The sequence below is a fragment of the Macrotis lagotis genome, chromosome 5 (assembly GCF_037893015.1).
Source record: "Macrotis lagotis isolate mMagLag1 chromosome 5, bilby.v1.9.chrom.fasta, whole genome shotgun sequence".
In the NCBI taxonomy this organism is placed as follows: domain Eukaryota; kingdom Metazoa; phylum Chordata; class Mammalia; order Peramelemorphia; family Peramelidae; genus Macrotis; species Macrotis lagotis.
This window is the reverse complement of record NC_133662.1, coordinates 153,089,102-153,110,612: the sequence shown is the minus strand read 5'-3', so window position 1 is coordinate 153,110,612 and position 21,511 is coordinate 153,089,102. Positions and strand designations below refer to the sequence as shown.

The following is a 21,511-nucleotide window of genomic DNA, read 5'->3' as shown; positions in this document are numbered from 1 at the left end:
TTTTACTTCCCATAATCCTAGTTAGCTCTTGCTTGATCACAAATTTTTCCCTTATCCATAGATGTGGAAGGTAATTTTTCCATTCTTTGCTAATTTTATTATTATCGCCCTTTATGTCTAAATAATTCATTCATCTTTACCTTACTTTGACACACACACACACACACACACACACACACACACACACACACACATATATATAATGAAATGTTAGACTTTGACTATTTTCTGACAAGCTGATCTCACTTTCTTAGTCATTTTTGTCAAATGGTGGGTTCTTGCCATAAAAAAAAATTTGAATCTTTGGGCATATCAAACATTAGCTTACTATGATCATTTACTTCTATAGATTAATCCATTTCACTGAATCACCATTCTATTTCTTAGTCAATACCAAACTGTTTTGATGAAAACCACTTTTTAATATATTTTCAAAACTGGTACTGGTGGGATGCCTTTTCCACATTTTGAAACAAAAAAAATTACCTTATGGTCATTCAGATGAATTTTGGTTTTTTTTTGCTAAATCTATGAAAAAATTCCTGGTAGTTTGATTGGGATGGCATTAAATTAATAAAGTAATTTGGGTAGGCTAAGACTACCCATAAGTAATTAAATGCCCTCATTTTTTTAGTTCCATTTTTATTTGGGGGAAAGTGTTTTATCATTATATTCATATAATTCCTGAATTTCTCTTGACAGGTAGCTTCCCAGGTATTTTATATTTCTAAAGTTTTCATTTTGGGATCTCTTTTTCAGGAGGCGATTGGTGGATTCTTTCAATTTCTATTTTTACCCTCTGGTTCTAAAATATTAAGGAAATTTATCTTGGTACTTTTTTGTTCTTTACATTTTTTTGCTCTTTTCCTCTATGTAGTCCAATAATTCTCAAGTTATCACTCAAATCTATGTTCTAGGTCAATTGTTTTTCAGATAAAATATATTTTTCTCCTATTTTTTCATTATTTTAAAATGTTTGTCAGTGTCCCATGGACACTAGGGAACTATTTTATTCAATGAACTTTTGAAACCCTTCTTCCATTTCTTTTTCTGTTTGTTTGTTTTTGCAAAGCAGTGGGGTTAAGTGTCTTGCCCAAGGTCACACAACTAGGTAATTATTATATGTCTGAGGTCAAATTTGAACTCAGATCTTCCTGACTCCAGGACCAGTGCTCTATCCACTATGCCACCTAGCTGCCACTTTTCATTTTTTTTTAAAGGAATAATGTTCATTAGTGACATTTTGTAATTCCTTCATCATTTTACCAATTCTGTTTTTAAGGGATTTTTTTTTAGTATTTTTGTGCCTTTTGAAACCAATTATATTTCCATAATTTACCTTTATCATTCTTATTTATTTTCCTAGCTTTCCCTCTATCATTCTTATTTGATTACAATTATTTTCATTTTATTCTGCTTACAGGAATTCTTGTTGAGCTGTGTCCTATTTTGCATTTTTTTTCATTGAGGCTTTGCCTATAGGTATTTAGATAGTGTTTTCTTCTTCTGATTTTGTGTCTTGATCTCTGGCACCATAGCCTTTTGTAGCTGAGTTTCTCTTTTTTTATTTTTTTCTCATTTTATTAATCTATTTCTTGACTTTGATCTTGTAAGCAGATATGTTGCTCTCCAATATGGAACAGTAACCTGAAAGTGATTCTAGGCAATGAAGTTGCCAAATTGTAAATAGAACTGTGCTATGTGTTACTGGAGGGATCGTCTGCACTCTCTTTTTAATCACTCATTACAGTCTCTGCAATGAGAACTCACAGAGTTCTACTTCCATGGCCCATACCTGGTGTTGCTACCACATATGTTTATGACTGGCTCTCACCCAAGATCTTTACTTCTAAATTACTAAGTTGTTTTGGACTTTAAAAATGTCTCACCTTTGCCTTTTGTTGATTCTGATAATCAAAAAATAGATCTGAAGGGCATTTTTAAACTTGTTTAGAGGGAAATATTGGTAGAATTCAGCCATCAAGTTTTCTCTACTGCTATATTCAATCTCCCCTTAATTATTCATTTTTGAATCCTGAGGTTTTAAAGTTGAAAGGCAATCTCAAGACGATCATGTCAATCCCACTTTCCAAAAATAAGATAACTGAGGAAACTGAGGTTCAGAGAATTTAAGTGACTTGTCCAGCATCATAGATTTAATAAATGAGAGCATCAAAATTCATACCTAGAATAGCAACACAAGTTGATAGGTTTACTTCTACCTTTTAGTTCACTTTCCCTATCACACTTTCCCTTGAAGAGTGAGAATTATTGTAAATAAGCAGATGAGTTTGTTTTATTTTTTAGGGATCACTTCTGATGTTTTAATTTGGAGAATTTTTAATATCTCTAAATTTGGAAACAGGAGATGTGGGTCCTAATTCATTCTCTATCATAATTTCTAGTTCTGTGACCCTGAACAAGTTAATTATGTTTCACACCTTCAGTATCTTTATTAATAAAAAGGAGATTAGTTAAAATGACTTTAACAGGATTATTTTTAGAAGTGAATAATGAATGTAACTGATTTTTATTCATAAAATATTATATGAATTTATGTTGTTAATGTTATAAAGATGTCATGTATGAAAATTAGCTAATATAAGGGATAAAGTGAGAGACAAAGATTGTTATGGAGGCAAAACAATATCATCTTCATTTAAATATCAATTTTGGCATATAATATATCTGACCTTAAACAATTCTCTTGAGCTTATGGTACTTCTTCTTTCTCGCTTATAAAATGATAATGAGTTGAGGATCTTTTAAGTCTTTTCCAACTCTATATCTTCAACACTATTAGTTTATATCTATAGGGTACCCATTAAAGCTCTCCAGTTCTACCCAACTCTCTCCAACTCTACCCAAATGAAAATATAAGTTGCATGGAAATTCACCACTAAGTGAAGGGTGCAGGGAGGAATTGAAAATTGTGGTAGAAATTATACTTAGACCAGAATCAAATACTCTATAATAGGAAAAGTTCTAAATATCTCTATCCCATATTTAGGATGATAAGGAATACTTTTTTAATTAAAAATTTCATTTATATTGAGTTTTATAATTTTTCTCTAAATCTTACTTCCCTCCCCTCACCCCCCCCAGAAAGCAATTTGTCAGTCTTTACATTGTTTCCATGTTGTACTTTGATCCAAATTGGGTGTGATGAGAAAGAAATCATATCCTTAAGGAAGAAACATAAAGCATAAGAGATAACAAGATCAGACAATAAGATATCAGTTTTTTTCCTAAATTAAAGGGAATAGTCCTTGAACTTTGTTCAAACTCCATGGTTCTTTATCTGGATACAGATGGTATTCTCCATTGCAGACATCCCAAAATTGTCCCTGATTGTTGCACTGATGGAATAAGCAAGTCCATCAAGGTTGATCATAACCCCCATGTTGCTGTTAGGGTGTGCATTGTTTTTCTGGTTCTGTTCCTCACACTCAGCATCTGTTCATGCAAATCCCTCCAGGCTTCCCTGAATTCCCATCCATCCTGGTTTCTAATAGAACAATAAGTGTTCAATGACATACATATACCACAGTTTGCTAAGCCATTCCCCAACTGAAGGACATTTACTTGATTTCCAATTCTTTGCCAACACAAACAGGGCTGCTATGAATATTTTGTGCAAGTGATGTTTTTACCATTTTCATCATCTCTTCAGGGTATATACCCAGTAGTGGTACTGCTGAATCAAAGGGTATGCACATTTTTGTTGCCTTGTGGGCAAAGATCCAAATTTCTTTCCAGAAAGTTTGTATGAGCTCACAGCTCCCCCAGCAGTGTAATAGTGTCCCAGATTTCCCACAAGCCTTGCAACAATGATCTTTATCCTTTCTGGTCATATTGGCCAGTCTGAGAGGTGTGAGGTAGTACCTCAGAGAAGCATTAATTTGCATTTCTCTAATAAGTAATGATTTAGATTTTAGATTTAGATTTAGATTTTCATATGACTATGGATTGCTTTGATGTCCTCATCTTATGTCCTTTGACCATTTGTCAACTGGGGAATGGCTTTTTTTTTGTGTAAATAAGACTCAGTTCTCTGTATATTTTAGAAATGAGTCCTTTGTCTGAAACATTGGTTGTAAAGATTGCTTCCCAGTTTACTATATTTCTTTTGATCTTGGTTACAGTGGTTTTCTCTGTGCAAAAGCTTTTTAATTTAATGTAATTGAAATCATCTTGCTTGTTTTTAGTGATCTTCTCCATCTCTTCCTTAGTCACAAACTACTCCCCTTTCCATAGATCTGATAGGTAAACTAGTCCTTGATCTTCTAATTTGCTTATAGTATTGTTTTTTTTATGTCTACATCCTGTATCCATTCGGATCTTATCTAGCTATAGGGTGTTAGGTGTTGGTCTAATCTAAGTTTCTTCCATATTAACTTCCAATTTTCCCAACAGTTTTTATCAAAGAGAGAGCTTTTATCCCAATAGTTGGACTCTTTGGGGTTATCAAATAACAGATTACTATAATTGTTTCCTGCTATTGCACCTAGTCTGTTCCACTGGTCCACCACTCTGTTTCTTAGCCAATACCATATAGTTTTGATGACTGATGCTTTATAATATAATTTTAGATCAGGTAGGGCTAAGCCACCTTCTTTTGTACTTTTTCCCTGGAAAATTTGCACTTTAAATCCCTGGAAATTCTTAACTTTTTATTTCTCCATATGAATTTACTTACAACTTTTTCAAACTCTTTAAAGTAATTTTTTGGACTTTTGATTGGTAGGGCACTAAACAGGTAGTTTAGTTTTGGTAGAATTGTCATTTTCATTATATTAGCTCTACCATCCATGAGCAGTTGATATTTGCCCAGTTATTTAAATCTGATTTAATTTGTGTGGGAAGTGTTTTATAATTGTTTTCAAAACGTTTCTGAGTCTGTCTTGGAAAATTTACTCCCAGGTATTTTTATATTGTTTGAGGTTACTTTAAATGGGATTTCTCTTTCTAGCTCTTCCTGCTGTATCTTAGTAGTCATATATAGAAATGTTGAGAATTTTATTTATTATTTTATATCCTGAAACTGCTAAAATTGCTAATTGTTTCCAGTAGTTTTTTGGATGAATTCTTAGTATTCTCTCTCTCTCTCTCTCTTTTTTTTTTAGTTTTTTGCAAGGCAAATGGGGTTAAGTGGCTTGCCCAAGGCCACACAGCTAGGTAATTATTAAGTGTTTGAGGCCAGATTTGAACCCAGGTAACTCCTGACTCTAAGGCTGATGCTTTATCCACTGCACCACCTAGCCACCCCAAATTCTTAGTATTCTCTAGGCATACCATCATGTCATCTGCAAAGAGTGAGAGTTTTGTCTCTTCCTTCCCAATTCTAATTCCTTCAATTTCTCTTTTTTCCTCTTATTGCTGAAGCTAAAATCTCTAATATGATATTAAATAGTAGTGGTGATAATGGGCATCCTTGTTTCACCCCTGATCTTATTGGGACTGCCTCTAGTCTCTCCACATTGAATATAATGCTTGTTGATGATTTCATATAGATACTTCTAATTATTCTAAGGAACAGTCCATTTATTCCTACACTCTCTCTCTAGTGTTTTTAGTAGGAATGGTGCTGTATCTTGTCAAAAGCTTTTTCAGCATCTATTGATATGATCATATAATTTCTGATAGGTTTGTTGTTGATATGATTGATTATACTAACAGCTTTTCTAATATTGAAAGAACCCTGCATTGCTGGGATAAATCCCACTTGATCATCATGTATTATCCCAGAGATAACTTGTTGTAATCATTTTGCTAAGATTTTATTTAAGATTTTTTTGCATCTATATTCATCAGGGAGATAGGTCTATAATTTTCTTTCTCTGTTTTAACTCTTCCTGGTTTAGGTATCAACACCATATTGGTTTCATAGAAAGAGTTGGGCAGAGTTCTACCTTCCCCTATTTTTCCAAAGAGTTTATATAGATTTGGAACCAATTGTTCCTTAAATGTTTGGTAGAATTCACTTGTGAATCCATCAGGCCCTGGAGATTTTTTCTTAGGGAGTTCAATGATGGCTTGCTGAATTTCTTTTTTTCTGAGATAGGGTTGTTGAGGTATTTAATCTCCTCTTCATTTAACCTGGACAACTTATATTTTTGCAAGTATTTGTCCATTTCACTTAGATTATCAAATTTATTGGCATAGAGTTGGGTAAAATAATTTTTGAATTATTACTTTCATTTCCTCATTGGTGGTGAGTTCCCCTTTTTTATTTATGATAATAGCGATTTGGATTCCTTCTTTCTTTTTTTAATCAAATTGGCTAGAGGTTTATCAATTTTATTGTTTTTTTCATAAAACCAACTTTTGGTTTTATTTATTAATTCAATAATATTTTTTGCTTTTGCTTTTATTAATTTTTCCTTTAATTTTTAGAATTTCTAATTTGGTATTTAATTGGGGATTTTTAATTTGCTCTTTCTCTAATTTTTTTAGGTGTATATTTAGTTCATTGATTTACTCTTTCTCTAATTTATTCATGTAAGCATTTAAAGATATTATATATCCCCTGACAGCCTCTCTGAGTGAATCCCATAGGTTTTGGTATGTTGTTTCATTATCATCATTATCTAGGATAAAATGATTAATTTTTTTCTATAATTTGTTTTTGATCCACTCATTGATAAGGAATACTTTTAAGCAAAATAATAACCAAAAAGGAAAAGCCAACTATGATTGCAGGCCTTTTAAAGACTTGTTCATATGCAAAATCAATAGAATAATGAGAACCTTTTGAATAGGGTAGTCTCCACATCATAAATCTTTTACAAAATTATAGTATCCTAGATAAATAAGGAATTGATAGCAATACAAATAACCAGGAGCCAAGTAGTCAAATGCTAGGCATAAAAAGAGAAATTTCTAAGTAAGGAAAATTCTTGACATCAAATTTCTGATAAAATTCTTACATCCAGGGGTCCTAGAGAACTTACACCAAAGTTGAAATATAATGATCTAATAAAGTGAGAATCAAAGAATACAATCATTTACATATATATATATATATATATATATATTATATTTAATGGTCAAAGGGTATTAACAGTTTTCAAATGAAGAAATTAAAGCTATTAATTATATGAAGAAATGCTCCAAATCATTATTGATTAGAGAAATATAATTAAAAACAAGAAAGAGGTATCATCTCACACCTATCAGATTGGCCAAGATGAGAAGAGAAAATGATCAATGTTGGAGAGGTTGTGGGAGCATTGGGTCACTGATACATTGCTGGTGGAGTTGTGAATGGATCCAACCTTTCTGGAGAGCAATATGGAACTAAGCCCAAAGTGCAATAAAACTGTTGATCACCATTGACCCAGCATTTTCAATTCGAGGTCTATATCCAGAAGAAATTATTAAAAATGGGAAATGTCCTACATGTTCTAAAACATATATAGCAACTCTTTGTAGTGGCGAAGAATTGGAAATTAAGGGATGCCTGTCAATTGCAGAATGGTTAAACAAGTTATGGTACATGAAGAATAATACTATTGTTCTATAAGAAATCATAAATGAGGGGGCAGCTAGGTGGCACAGTGGTTGGAACACCAGCCCTGGAGTCAGAAGTACCTGAGTTCAAATCCGACCTCAGACACTTAATAATTACCTAGTTGTGTGGCCTTGGGCAAGCCACTGAACCCCATTGCCTTGCCAAAAAAAAAAAAAAGAAATCATAAATGTTCAAACTCTAGTGAAGCATAGAGTGACTTATGGAATCTGATGCTGAGGGAATGGAGTAGAACAAGAAAACAATGTACACATCAACAACATTATGAGATGCACAACCTTGATGAAAGCAGCTTCACTCAACAGTTCAGAAAACTAGGGTGATTGTACTAGATTGCCTATGGACTATATTACCCTCATCTAAAGGAAGAAAAGCAAAACAAAACACACACACACACACACATCCAAACAACTTTTCTGAATCTGAACACTTTATAAAAATTATCTATTATGTCTCTCCCTTAATCCTAATTCCTCATACCAAAAATTACTCATCTGTAAACATATTTATTAAAATAGGTATGTATTTGACTGTTGCTGAGGGGAGGGGGGGTGGGAAGGGAGTGTGGAAGGAAATTCTGTAACTTAAAAATGTGCATGAGCATATCTATGAAAATAAACAAATTAAATATATATATATATATATATATATATATATTAAGCTTTATTTTCAATCAACAAAAATAGGTTCCCATCCCTTATTACAAAGGGAAAAAATGTAACAAATACAGATGATCAAGGAAATAAATTCCAATAGAGGCCATGTCTAATATATTAATATGAATATTTAGATAAACACACACACACACACATATATGTGTGTGTGTGTGTGTGTGTTTTCAGTCATATATATAAGCCCCTATATGCAGGCACACTGCATATTTATATTTACATATCCATATGTCTATACTCATTTTGCATTATTTAATGAAAGTCTTCTTATCTTTCTGTATTTCTCTGAAGTTTTTCATTCCTATAGGAAAATAATAGTACTTCATTGCATTCATATACAATAATTTCTTTAGCAGTTTTCCAATTGATGGATACTATTCTAGTTTACAGATCTTTGCCACCACTATATATATGTATATATATATATATATATATATATATATATATATATATATATATATATATATATGGATATAGGAATCATATATTTTTTGTTCTCATTGTGGTTTAATGTTATTAGTGGTATCATTTGGTATATAGGTATGCCCTCATTAATAACTTTTGTGATATGGTTCCAAATTGCTTTCAAGAATGGCTAGAACAATTAACAGATGACTAACAGTGCATTAATGTGATTGTTTACTTTTTAACATTACATTTGTTATTTTCACTTTTTTGCCAACTTTGCTAAATTGATGGAGTTTAAGTGGAATCTCATACTTTTCATTCCACTAATTATTAATGTTTTGTAGTATATTTATGGAAATCAGTAACTTTGATATCTTTTTTACAAAAAGGCCTGTACATATATACTTTAATATTTATCAGTTTCAATGATTTTTCTTCTCACAAATGTGATCATTTATATATACATATATGCATATATTTCCATATATACACATATATTTATTTATTTATATAATGAGACCCCTACCAGATAAACTTGACAAAAACTTTTTTTTTTTATCCTATTTCATTTTTAATTTAGTTGCACTTTTTTTGGGGGGGGGCAAATTCTTATTTTATGTGTTCAATTGTTTTTCTGTGATATACTCTCTTTTATTTAGTCATGAATTCTTCAACTATGCAGAAATTTGAAATGAAGTCTTTTTCTTTGATCTAATGTATTTATGATGGAGCCTTTTTGTAAGAGACTGGTGAGGGTCACAGGAAAGTCATTGCCTGACTGGGAATGATTTAAAGGTCCTCTTGCCCATATGCATCAATGGCCTACTACTCACCTGGGTCAGCTGACTGGATCTTCTCATCTGTTCCTTATGTTTTGGCACTTTGTGGAACATTGTGTGTAAACACTAAGCCAGTGATAGTGATAGAGCATGGAGGCATTGTTTATTTGGCTAATTGGAGAATCCCATGTGAATTGGGAGTAAACCAGGGACTAAGGAGTTATTTAAACTCTTGCATTTTCTAAAATAAATGGAGAACTTGTCATTTTTGTCTCCTGTCTCTTTAAAGTTCACCTGAGAACTTGACTACAGTGGGACTGAGTGAAGTGAATAAGTTATGAATAAAGTATGTAGTATAAGTTAGCTGGCCACCATACAACACCTTTTATATCTAGGTCATGTATGTATAGACTACATCTCTAATTTATTTAGATATATATGGTATGAGATATCAGTTTAAAGTTCTGTCATATTGTGGTCCAACATTTCCAGTTTTTTGCAAAATAGTGACTTCTTATCCAGTTGCTAGAAGGAGTGAGGGATTCAGTTTATCTAAAATTAAACTACTAAAAAAAGGAATTAAGATTAAACTACTAAATTCTTTTGCTTCTGGTTGTTTGATACCCCAATTGGACATATAGTATACCAACCATTGGGGAATAATTGAGCAAGTTGTAACAAATACATTGGCATAGAATTTTGGTGAAATAAATAAGGACATCTGAGAAATTCAGAGAAATATAGAAGATGTGAATAAAATGATCACGTATTGAAGTAGACCTAATTGGAAGAAAGAATTACATAATGATTATAATAATATAAATGAAAACTAAACTATACTTAACCAAAAGGTCATCAAATTCTGATTAACTGTAATGACCTATTTTGGTTCTTTAGGATAGATGATGAAACATATATTTCTTTTCTCAACAGAAATATCAAGGACCATGTGTATAGAGTACTCTGATAATGTCAGTCAATAATAGACATTGTGTTGGTTTTGCCTAATTTTGCCTAATTTTGTTTATTGAAAATGGATGATTCAGTGAAGGGGGGGGAAAGAGGGAAATGAATAATCTTTAGTAAAAAGGAATAAATAGCAATTAAAAAATGAATAGGTTAAACTTTGTTCTAAATGTGCTTTCATCTTCTTTCCATTTGTAAACATATTGCCCTAATGAAGTGATTATTTTCATTCCTTTCTAGACTTCTTTCTTGACTCTCCCATATATTCTTTCCAATGTTTCAGAATCTTCTTCACCCTAAAAACCACCTTCACCCCTGTACCTGTGACTTCTACCTCTGGTCTGCTAGCCCTTGTCAAAATACACATTTTAAAGAGAACGTCCAGCCATTTCTTCTTTTTTCTGTCCTCTCGCTTTTCTTTTCTGTTGTCTTTCTCCATTCATATGTAAACATCTTGAAGGCAGGCATTGTTACTCTTTTTTGCTAATTTTTGAATTCTAGTACAGTGACTATAGATGATAAGAGCTTAACTTTTTTTTTATCTTGAGTTAAATATAGAGTTGGGAATAGAGTTGGTTGAATTTATATACAATAGATATTCTGACTGATGGTTTTCAGTCTAAGTCCCCATGCATAAATATCCATATTACTTAGAAATTATCTTGGTGTGCAAACTGGTCTACTTGGACTCCAAAAAACATATTTCTTAGTTGATTAGTAATCTCCCCTGATGGTAAAACTCTAGAAATTACATTATAACTCTGAAATTGCACAGTGAAAGACTTTGAAAAGTATGAAAATCTGGTCAAGAGACAGATAAAAATATTCTGGAATCTTTCTAAAAATAAGTTTTATACTATAGTTCAGAGATAATTGACATTTTCCTTTTATCCCCAGGGCATAGCACAATTTTCTACATGTGAATAGTTATAGAAAATGTTTTTTGTTGAAGATTAGTTAATCAAAAGACATTTTTAAGCACTTTATACAGGTCCAGTGTTAAGTGGTGGGAAGATAAACATAAATATATAACTGTCATTGATGATGATGTACTGCCTAGTGAAAAAGAAAGCTTGGTGACATAAAATTGAATTAAGTATTAAAAATTCCTTGGTTTGGTTCCTCACTCTTCTCACCTCTTGACACTGGGCAGATAACATATTCCCAGAGATTATTTCTTGTCAGTAAAATGGAAAAGCTAAAATTCACACTCAGAAAAGATTTGTAGGATACAGGTTTGAGGACACAGTATAGAAAGGGCCAAATTTGGGGTCAAGTTCTACATTGAATGCTTACTTGTTATGTGATCATGGGCAAATCATCCGACTTTTTCAACTCCTCAGAAAATTTTCTAAGGTTATTAATTAGAGAACATTCATAAGATCATAGATATAGAACTGAAAAGACCCCAGACATCAACACTTCCAAATTTTTAACTTTCTAGGCGAGGAAAATGGTGCCTAGAGAGGTCAAGTGATATACCCAAGATTGCCCAGGCTGTAAATATCACAGTTAGAATTTAAGTTCAGATTGTCTGACTCCAGGATTAATGTTGCTTCCACTATACCATTGTAGATGTGTACCTGTGAGGTGTTTCTAATAAGAATTTCCATATACCTATGAAATTACAAATCATAATGAGCAAAAAAATTTAATTACCAACTCATTGCTTCACTGGATACAAAATAAAGCAATTTATATATGTTGTTTAGGAATTAGTAGTATAATGTTCTTTCATTCTCACTAAGGGGAGTGAAGTGTCAAAAGTAAAGTTCTTCCATGTAAAAGATTTTAAAAATAGAGACAAAATTAACAAGATCAGGCCACAAGATTGAATTTACTGTGGAGCTATAATAGAACAAAAATAGACATGAATGAAGATAAAGTCATGGACATAGACAAAGATATTGTCATAGATGATAGAGAATGGGGTGAGAAGAAATGAAATGATTTCTTGCTCAAAAGCACTCTAGTAATAAAGTCACACAAGACCCAGCCAATAAACCCAGTGATTTTGGCTCTAAAATGCAATTTTCCTTCTACTATAACATTTTATTTTCCATGATTTTAAAGTCAATTAAAGAAACATACATTTATTAAAGAAATACCACGTTCAAGGCACTGTGCTTTTTCTTAAAGATGCTGGGGTAGGGGGCGGAGCCAAGATGGCGACATGAAGGGATCGAGTCTTAGGAGCTCTCTGATAAAAACTCATAAACTAAGGACTCTAACTAAACTTTCCAGAGACAGAACCCACAAAGGGACCCAGTGAGGCAGTTCTCCTACTCAAGGTAACCTGGAAAAGAGCAGAAAGGCTCTGCTCCCCGGAGCTGGAGGGGCAGCCCTTCAGAAGGGTGGCCACCCAGAGCGAAAGAACTTCAGCCTCCCGGAGGCAGCCCCAGGGCGCTGGGAGCCTCAGCTCACAGCAGCAGGGGAGTCTCCTGAGCTGCACCTCAGGGAGCAACGGGCACAAAGTGGGGCAACAGTGGAACAGCTGGGGAGCAGCACATGGAGCCCAGCCCTCAGGGCACACAGCCAGCAGCATGGTCTTTCCCCAGCCCTGATCCAGGAAACAGAAGCAGGCAGAGCTGGTAAGCAGGAGCCCCCAGGGCATGAGCCCATTGAGCTGAGGGAGGGGAGTGAAGAGAGACTGCAGAGCTCTGTCCTCTGCCCCTGGAACAGGACTCTGGGGCTCTGACCACATTCAGATCCTGATAGCAGTCTAGGCGCCCCCATAGAACAGCAGGGCCCCACCCCCCCCAACCTCAGCCCCGTGGCAGAAGGGGGCACTTATGGTCATTCACAGACCAAGAGGGAGGACAGAGCCTCACACAATGAGACCCTTGTGAGAGTCCCAAAAGCTCAGGAAGCACCCCCAAAAAATAGGCTTAGGCTGGGTAAATGAACACACAAAGAAACAAGAGGAAGACCATTGAGAAATATTTTGCAAATGAGCCCAAGAAGGATCAAAATACTCAGTCTGAAGATGAGGAAGCACAAGCTCCTGCATCTAAAGACTCCAAGAAAAACAAAAATTGGGCTCAGGCTATGATAGAGCTCAAAAAAGACTTTGAAAATCAAATGAGGGAGTTAGAAGAAAAACTGGGAAAAGAAAGGAGAGAGGTGCAGGAAAAACATGAAAATGAAGTCAGCAGCTTAGTCAAAGAAATCCAAAAAAATGCTGAAGAAAATAGCATGCTAAAAACCAGCTTAGATCAAATGGATAAAACAGTTCAAAAAAGTTATTGAGGAGAAGAATGCTTTAAAAAGCAAAATTGACCAGATGGAAAAAGAGATAAGAAAACTCTCTGAGGAGAATAAATCCTTCAGACAAAGTACAGAATTCAGGGAGATTGATGAATTTACCAAAAATCAGGAATCAATACTTCAAAACCAAAAAGATGAAAAATTAGAAGAAAATGTGAAATATCTCATTGAAAAAACAACTGATATGGAAAACAGACTTAGGAAAGATAATTTGAAAATTATTGGAATACCTGAAAGTCATGATCAGGAAAAGAGCCTTGACATCATTTTCAAAGAATTACTACAGGAAAATTGCCCTGCTATTCTAGAAGCAGAGGGCAAAATAGAAATGGAGAGAATCCACCGATCCCCCAGAGAAAGAGATCCCAAAAAACCAACCCCTAGGAATATTATAGCCAAGTTCCAGAACTCCCAAGTCAAAGAGAAAATATTACAAGCAGCCAGAAGGACACAGTTCAAATATCGTGGAGCTGGAGTCAGGATCACACAGGACTTAGCAGCAGCTACATTGGAAGCTCATAGGGCTTGGAATACAATATACCGGAAGGCAAAAGATCTTAGAATGCAGCCAAGAATGAACTACCCAGCAAGGCTGAATGTCCTCTTCCAGGGAAAAAGATGGACTTTCAATGAACCAGGGGAATTTCAAAGGTTCCTTTTGGAATGGCCAGAGCTGAACAGAAGGTTTGATCTTTAGATACAGGACTCAGGTGAAGCATGGAGATTGGAGGAGAGGGGGTAAATATGAGGGACTTAAGGAGGATGAACTGCATGTATTCCTGCATAGAAAAATGACACTGATAATACTCATATGAACCTTCTCAGTTAATAGAGCAGGTAGAGGGAGCTTTTATAGTTGAAGCACAGGAAAAAGCTGAAGTTGAAGAAAAATATGGTGTAAAAATGGAATAAATAAGAAAAAAAGGGAAATGGAATGGGAGAAAGAAAAAGGAGAGGGGGAATAGCCCAAGCTATTTCACATAATAAGATTTTTTTTTATTACAATGAGCTATTGCAATGATATGGAAGGGGGGGAGGCAAGGGAGAATGAGGGAACCTTTGCTCTCATCAGAGATGGCTAGGAGAGGAAACAGCAAATATACTCAATGGGGTATAGACAACAGGAGTAAGGAGGGGGGAGCAGGGGGAAGGGTTGGGGATGTGAATAAAGGAGGAGAGGATGGACCATGGGGGGACAGTGGTCAGATATAACACATTTTCTTTTTTTACTTCTTGCAAGGGGCTGGGATTGGAAGGCCTGCCCAGGACCATAGGGCCAAGTGGATGCTGGGCCTCAGGGGTGGTAGGGGGGCTCCAGGCTTCTTGGCCCCAGGACCAGGGATCTGTCTGCTGCGCCACTGAGCAACCCTACAGCAGAGTCAGAGTGAAAGGAGAGAGAAAATATAGTACATGGTAGTGGAGAAATAAGAAAGGAGGGAGTTGCGATCAGCAATGGCAACGTTGGAAAAATATGGAAGTAACTTTTGTGATGGACTTATCATAAAGAATGTGATCCACTCACAACAGAGTTGATGGTGTTGGAAGAAAGACTGAAACACATTTTTTGTTATTATTATTTGGGGGAGGGTGCAGGGCAAGTGGGGCTGGGTGGCCTGCCTGGGGCCACATAGCAGGGTAATCATTGGGTGTCTGGGGCCGGATTCGGACCGGGTGCTCCTGGCTCAAGGGCCAATGCTCTGTCTGCCACCCAGCCACCCCTACTATTATTACTATTTTATTTTATTTTGGGTCTTTTTTTTTTCCTTCTTTTTGGTTTTTGCAGGGCAGTGGGGATCGGGTGGCTTGCATGTCACATGGCTGGGTGATTGCTGGGTTTACGAGGCTGGATATGGGCTTGGGTGCTCGTGGCTCCAGGGCTGGTGCTTTGTCCATTGCGCCACCTGGCCATACCTACAATTATAACTATTATATTTTTTTTAATTTTAATTTTTTTTCCCCTTTACTTTTTTCGCCCAAGCAAGTCTATCTATATTCATGGGGGAGGAAGGGTATTTTGTTTACTTGTAAACAAGAATATTTTATTAATGTAAAAAAAATATTTGTACAAAATGTGAATAAAAAATTAAAAAAAATGGGGTAAAAAAAGTATAAAGTTTAGTGAACAAGTCATGGAAAATTAGTACAAGTCGTTAGTACAAGTCATGGACCCATTGCTTTTTTTTTTCTGACAACCTATGATTGTAATCGATTTCTAGTTGGTACATATAATAAAAAACGAGTATTAATTCAAGACCACAAAACTTACTAAATATGAGATGATGATGTTTCAGATGAAGATAGAATAGAGAACATATTTCTCACATATAAACTTGAAACAAATTACAAACTAGTCACTCAGAATAAGAATATTTATCATAAAAGCCACAGTATGAAAAGTTTTGCAAGGAATGAGATAAAGGAGGTCAATTAAGGTTAAAATGGAGACCACTTTTAAGATGGAATTGTTCATGTCAAGTGCAGAAAAGTATGTGGTCTCCTCTCTGTTCCTTTTTAAAGACAAAAATGACATTTGTCCTTAGCTTCAGGAAGTTTATCATCTATCAGAGCGAGGTGTGGCAACATTTATACAAATACAAAGTTTTAGATAATGAAGGAATATAAACACCTGGAATTGTAAGAAGAAAAAAAGCTTCACAGAGGAGGTAAGACTAGATCTAAACCTTGAAGGAATAAGAATTCTGAAAAGTGATGAAGAAGAGAAAATGGATTCTAGGCAAAGGGGAAATGGAGGCTTATGCAAATTCAAAGGCAAAAAAAATTGAATTCTAAGTTCAAAGAATTGCTAGTGTATAATAGTAAAGGAGATCAATATATTTTGATGTTGGAATTAGGTTAGGGAGACCTTGAATACTTATTTAGTTCGGTAGTTTATATTTTATCTTAGAGGCACTATCAATTTCTGATATTTTTGTTTGGTTTGGTTTTTTTCCTTGTTTTGTTGAAGTTTTTTGGCAAGACAAATGGGTTAAGTGCCCAAGGTCACACAGCTAGGTAATTATTAAGTGACTGAAGCAGGATTTAAAGTCAAGTCCCCCTGACTCCAGGGATGGTGCTGTATCCACTGTGCCACCTAGCTGCCAAATTTCTGATATTTTTGCCATGTGAAAAGACATATGGAATACTGGATGGGAGAGGTCACATGGCAAGATGGCCTTTAAGTGAGGAGAACCTGGGTTTTAATTCCGTATGGACATATCCTAATCATATCATCCTGAATAAGTCACTTACCCAGGCAACTTTCTAAAATTATTCATTGTAGAAGTATCTATATCCATTGTTAAAAGGTGTCAATTCTGGGAAATTACAAATGTGTAATTGCAGGATCAGAGCCTTTATTAAAAATTCTTTTCTTTAATCCTACTCCATAGTACTTGGCATAGGTATTCTCATTAAAGCCTCACAGCTACCTTGTGATATAAATACTACAATTACTGTTATGTCCATTTTCCAATTAAGAAAACTGAATTTTGAGAGTGGGTAAGTGCCTTGACAATGGTCACTTAACCATAAAGTGTCAGAGAAACAATTTAAATACATTTTCCTTAATCTGATTTCAGCACTTTATGTACTATTAGATACCACTTCTCAAAAGGGAACTGTTAAAGGATGTTGAGAAGTAGCATAGTCAGAACTTATAGGATCTTTAGTGCCTCTTCATGTTTATTTTCCTAAACTTATGGACTGCTTATTGGTAGCTGTTTTCCTGTATTTTTCATGAGGATCATAGGAGTATGCTGAAATATGCATTTCAAAGTAAATTAATTTTCCTTTACCAACAGAATACTTTGCTCTATTTTAAAAAGACAATGTGACGAGCTCAAAACAAACCTACCAACAGCAAATAATGATCACACCTGAGCATGTTTATGTTTTCTCTTTTCTGAAAGGAGTCAATTAATATGATAGTTTTTGTACTATATTTACAATCTGGAGGGTTTTTTTCCCAAAAAACCAGACTCTTTTCCACCCTCACTTTGGTTCTATACCAAGAAAACAAAGCACATTGTCCAAAACTGAAATAAAGTCCTGTGGCTTCAGGGCTGCTGTCCTCCCCTTAAGAGTCAAATATCATTTATGTGCATTTTATATTCATGTATTATATTTATTGGGTAGGCTTATTGCTTAATAACCTCTGGGCACTTTTACAAAGGTATTAAGGCCAGCTTTGCCATTGCAGCTTTCAATTTAAGAGTCAACATAAAAACAAGACACATTTAGTCACACAAAACACAAGTGAAAAATAGGACCAAATGAAATATTCTTAACATCTTGAAGAATTAAATAGATAAAGATTTTAATGAGATGCCATTGGGGAAAGTTACACTGCCTTCATGAAGAGAGGAAAATCTGAGCATCTGTCTTTCTTTTGCTCTTGCTTTGGTTTTGTTCATCCTGAGCCAAATATTTCATAGTGGATAAATGAGAAAATAAAGTGAGTGAAATCTAGGGCAAGGCAGCATGTGGATTACCTAAGGTGTTAAACGCTGTGATAACAAACAAAGGCGATTCCCCCTTTTTAATCTAGGCTGTTTCAGGAGGCATTTTATTCCTATTCTGGGTAAAAGAACTTTCTTATGAGCAAATAGACAAATCCATGATGCTGGTAGCAAATATCAGAAATCATTCAAATATCATTTGAACCCAAGTCCTCTATATTCTAGAACCAGGGCTTTTAAGTTTTTATTTTTATGTGATAAATACCATTTTAACAGTCTAGTGAACCTCTTCTCCAAATTGTATTTTAAAGGCATATGAAAAATTAATTTTTGAATTACAAAGAACACTAATCCTATTGAAATAAAATTATCAAAACATTTAAAAAATCAGTGTCCATGTAAAGAATCTTTTCTCTAGAATAATGTTACTTGCTTCAAACAATGCCATTTCTTAGGGCTAATCAAATTGCAATTAAAATCTTCACTTTTTATTAAATAAGGTTAGCCTATCACTTTTGTAAGTATTTATGTATGTATTCTTTCATCATGATCTTTCTACATTTGAACTTTTCCTAACTACTGCATAATTTCCAGTTTACTCAGACTTCGATGCAAAAGTTGTAGTTTATGCTATTCACAGGACAAAGAAAATTTTTCTTGAAATGGGCTTAAATGATATAAAGAAAGCTAGAGAACAGTCAAAATTAAAACACAAATTTTTATTTTCATTCCAGTGGTAACTCAGCTGTACTTTGCAGCCATGGCTTTGTTGATTGTTAATCTGATTATGTTAGAAATCTTTAGAAGAAACTAATCTCTATCAGTTCTTATTAAATTTTACAGAATCACAAAAATTAGAGGCAGTTAGATGGAAGAGTAGATGGAGCATTGGACTTGGAATCAAGTAGAACTTAGTTGAAATTCTGCTTCTGCTATCTGTTAGCTGTTAGACCCTGGGCAAGTCTCAGCCTTGGTTTTCTTATTTACAAAATGTAGTCCTTACCTCCCAGAGTTTTGAGGATGAAAAATGCTGCTCCTGAAGCTGTTGTTGCTGATACTGATGATGATATGTATAGTTCATATTTTGTGTAAATCCCTCTGCTAAACATTTTATAACATCAACAATAATTCTAATAAACTTTTTTATTGGACATCCTATTTGCCATTCTATAATTATTATGTCATTTGGTCCTCATAATAACACTGGAAACGTTTTGCAGATAAAGAAATTGAGGCACAAACTAAGTGACTTATCCACAGTCACATAGCTTGTAGGATTTCAAAGTTGTGTTTGAACAGTTTTTTTTATGTTGCTTGGTTGCTCTATCCCCTGCACTGCAATTGCTATAAAATAAGCATCTCTTATAGTATTACATAACTGTTAACTCTTTTTATTGGAAGGAATTTCATTGGCTCACTAAACTAAGTCATTCTGGGAAAAAAACGATCTCCAAAACATTCCTGCCAAATACCAGCTATCCAACCTTTGTTTGAAAATCTCTAATGAAGATAAAGCTCGTAAATCAATCCATTCCACTTATGAATAGCTTAAGCTGAAATCTGCCCTTCTACACCATTACCCATTGCCCCAGTTCAGCCTTTTGGATCCAAGTAGGAAAAATCTAATCCATTTTGCATATCAAATCTCTTAAACAAAAACATAACAGGGAAACATGAATTTGGCTATTATTTCACCTACCCTAGCTAAATATTGAATTTTTAATCCATTTGCCCTTATTAAATTTCATCTTATTAAATTCAGCTCAACACTTTAACCTATTATCTTTCCATCTTCTGATTGTCATATACACAGTATTAATATCCTTTTTAGCTTGGTGAATTAACAGATACAGTAAATGTACCATGCATCCTTTTATCCTGGTCATTAATCATTAAAGACTATTAGTTAAAAAAAAAAACACCTCAATTCCACCATGACAAAACAAACAAAAATCTTTATAATTCTCTAGCCTACATACTTCAAATTTTCCAAAAAGATAACATGAAGAATTTGTTTTATGCTTACTAAAATCTAAGTAAACTATAGCTATAGAATTCTTTTGTAGGGATATTTCACTAAGAAAAGAGAAGGAAATAATGTTATCCAAGCAAGGTTGATTGTTGATAAAATCCTATTGATTCCTGTTATTCTTCACTTTTTTTTCCTAGATATTCGCTTATCATCACTTTTAAACTGTGTCATTGAATTTTTCCATAAATTTAAGTCAATAATATGGAAATATGTTAAACATTGTTGTACATGTACAATCTATAATCAGGTTGCTCATTGTCATGGAAATTAATTTTGATTATTGTCTTATTTTTATTTAAACAGCCTAGACATTAACACAGAATAAGTCAGTTCTTTCAGAACTTAAGAGATGAATCTATATAAGAATATTTGTCTGTGTTTGGGTAGATTTGTTCTTATTTTTCCTCTTTCTATGGCTATTTTTATTTAAGTTTACTTTTCTCTTACTGCATTATGAATGCTATTATTATAATATAGGAAAACTTTGAGTTTTATGAGTTTATTATTAGTCTGCCATTTTTGCTGAAGAAATTATGTCTTAATTTCCTTTTTTATTCCCTTGAGTTAAGTCATCTGCACATATAGTTTTATGTCTTTGTTAACGTTTACAACTCTAATCTTATTGTTACCGCTAGTTTTTCTAGAACTACATCAAATAATAGTGCAGAGAGGGAGTATCTAGTATTATTCTCTATTCATTGGGGGGGAAATTCTAGTGTATTACCATTGCATAGCAATTGATTCTGGTTTTAGATAGATACATCTTACTATTTTTTAAAATTCCTTAAGTTCAAGGTCAAGTAACCAACAATATGAATAGATAAGCATTTATCTAGCCCTCACAAACTCTCTAAGTACTTCCAAATAATTATGTTCAAGAGGTGAAGCAATTATAGCAGTCTGTTAAATAACAACAAAATGTTTAACGAGGTAATAATCTGACGGATTAATATCAACAACAGAGAAAGTTACTTCCAAAATATTCAACCAGGACACCTCCTGCATCAGTACTTTTGCAGAATGGTAAAAGCAAATCCTTGGGTTTCAGGCTTTAGGGTCTACCTAGCAGTTTTCATACTGCAGCCTCTACTACATCCTGTCTTTGAAATCACTCTGCTATTTTATGGAAACATGCAAGTGAATGATATTTTTCCCCAAGTTATTTTTTATTGATTTTTTATTTTTCCAAATATATGGGTATGAAAGTTTTTCAATATTCATCCATATGCATGGGTATATTTTTAAGTTAAAAAATTTCCTTCCACCCTCCCTTCCCATTCCCCTCCCTTCAGCGGACAACAGTTAGGTAAATAATATACATACACAATTGTGGTAAACATGGTTATGGATTGGTGGTTATTTTCATTATGAGGAATTGTGATAAAGGGAAACAAACACAT

At 34.1% G+C, this 21,511-nt stretch overlaps 1 long non-coding RNA gene across 1 annotated transcript in view; it reads left to right on the top strand.

Annotated features, from left to right (window-relative positions):
• Window positions 1–21,511, top strand: part of LOC141489937 (uncharacterized) — a 49,584-nt gene that overhangs the window by 9,948 nt on the left and 18,125 nt on the right. The gene's annotated exons all lie outside the window — the stretch shown is intronic.